This window comes from Gossypium arboreum, chromosome 12 (genome assembly GCF_025698485.1).
Source record: "Gossypium arboreum isolate Shixiya-1 chromosome 12, ASM2569848v2, whole genome shotgun sequence".
NCBI classification, from domain to species: domain Eukaryota; kingdom Viridiplantae; phylum Streptophyta; class Magnoliopsida; order Malvales; family Malvaceae; genus Gossypium; species Gossypium arboreum.
In genome coordinates this window covers 28,549,976-28,551,828 of record NC_069081.1, presented here as the reverse complement: position 1 = coordinate 28,551,828, position 1,853 = coordinate 28,549,976, and the positions used below count along the sequence as shown (strand labels likewise).

Genomic DNA, 1,853 nt, shown 5'->3' with positions numbered 1-1,853 from the left:
TTCTGATTTAAGCTAAAATCGGGCTATTAAACTGTGGGTACGATAAGTCGACATTTACTTGTCACTTTATTACTTGTTGCGATTGTGTACACTTGCACATTTTCGTTGTTCCAAGTTTTTGGCTCCGTTGCCGGGGATAGTTTTTAAAAGTCATTATTTGTGAATTTGTTAATTTTGCATTTTGGTTTATTTTCCTGTTCAATTTTAACTTAATTAATTTTTCTATGTTTATTTCAGGTGCTTATGAGTATTGACCGAATTATCGATTTACTCCCTATGGACCCTAAGATTGAAAGAACTTTTTGACAGCAAAGAAGACAAGCAAGTTAGAGAATGACCGAAAAGATGAACTTCGAAAATCCAAATCAAGAAAACAGAGCAAACCTTGTTCAAAATCCTATATAGGGATAGAGCTCTAAGATAGTATGCCATGCCAGTGTTTCATGTGTTAATTTGTGTATTAGGAGACCCGAAATTGAGGCACAATAGTTTGAGCTAAAGCCAGTCATATTCCAGATGCTTTAGACAGTGGGCCAATTTAGTGGAATGCCTACCAAAGATCCTCACCTGCACTTAAGACTATTCATGGAGATGAGAGATTCTTTCAAGTTAGCTGGAATACCCAAAGATGCACTACGATTGAAGTTGTTCCCATATTCGCTAAGGGATAAAGCTTGAGCCTGGTTGAACTCATTGCCATCAAATTCAATTTCCACATGGCACTAGTTTGCAGAAAGATTCCTCATGAAGTATTTCCCGCCTAGCAATAATGCTAAGTTCAAGAATGAGGTCATCGCTTTCCAACAAATGGATGACGAGTCCTTGTATGAGGCATGGGAAAGGAACAAAGAATTATTATAGAAGTACCCTCATTATGAAATCCCAAATTGCATCAAACTTGAGATGTTTTATAATGGTCTCAATGCTCACAAGAGGATGGTAGTGGACGCTTATGCTAACAGTTCTCTCCTTTCTAAGTCTTACAATGAGGCTTATGAAATCATCGAGAGGATTGCCAGTAACAATTATCAACGGCCAACCAATCGAGCAGCATCAGGAAAGCAAGCCACTGGAATTCATGAAGTAGATGCTCTCACTTCACTCGCATATCAGGTATCCTCAATATCCTCAATGCTTAAAAATTATACCACTAATGGGTTTAATAGTTTTACAGCATAGCCACCAAATCAATTTGAAAATGTAGCCTATGCCTATTGCAGGGAAGGACATCTGTTTGAAGAATGTCCATCAAACCCAGAATCCATGTATTACATGGGTAACCAAAACCAAAACCGAGTAAGGCAAGGATTACAATCTAATTCCTATAACCCATCATAGGGAAACCACCCTAATTTCTCTTGGAGTAACCAAGAGGCTGGACCCAGTAACACATACGCCCAACCTAGATTGACCCAGCCACCTATTTTTACCCAACAAGTTCAGAAACAACCTCAAGCTGAACCATCCAATGGCTTAGAAAACTTGTTGAAGGCATACATAGCCAAGAATGATGCCTTAATCCAAAGCCAAGTAGCTACATTGAAAAACCTAGAAAACCAAATAGACCAGCTTGCGACTAAACTCAGAAACCAACCACAAGGTGCTTTACCTAGTGATATGGAGAATCCGAGGAATCTAGGAAAAGAGCATTAGTGATATGGAGAATCCGAGGAATCTAGGAAAAGAGCATTGTAAAGCATTGACATTGAGGAATGAAAAGACATCAGAGCCCAACATAGTAAAAGTTGAAAAGGAGCCAGATAATGCTCAAGACTCAGAGGAAGTTCAACCGAGTATTGAAATTTCAGTTTCACCAGAACCTAAATCTGAAAAATCTGATAAGGTAATTTCTG

At 38.6% G+C, this 1,853-nt stretch overlaps 1 non-coding gene across 1 annotated transcript; it reads right to left on the bottom strand.

The window, feature by feature from the left end:
• Positions 1 to 774: 774 nt before the first annotated feature.
• LOC128286101 (small nucleolar RNA R71) lies at positions 775 to 881 on the bottom strand. Its single transcript, XR_008276646.1, has one exon. It is a non-coding gene; the product is annotated as a small nucleolar RNA R71 (small nucleolar RNA).
• Between the last annotated feature and the right edge of the window lie 972 nt (positions 882 to 1,853).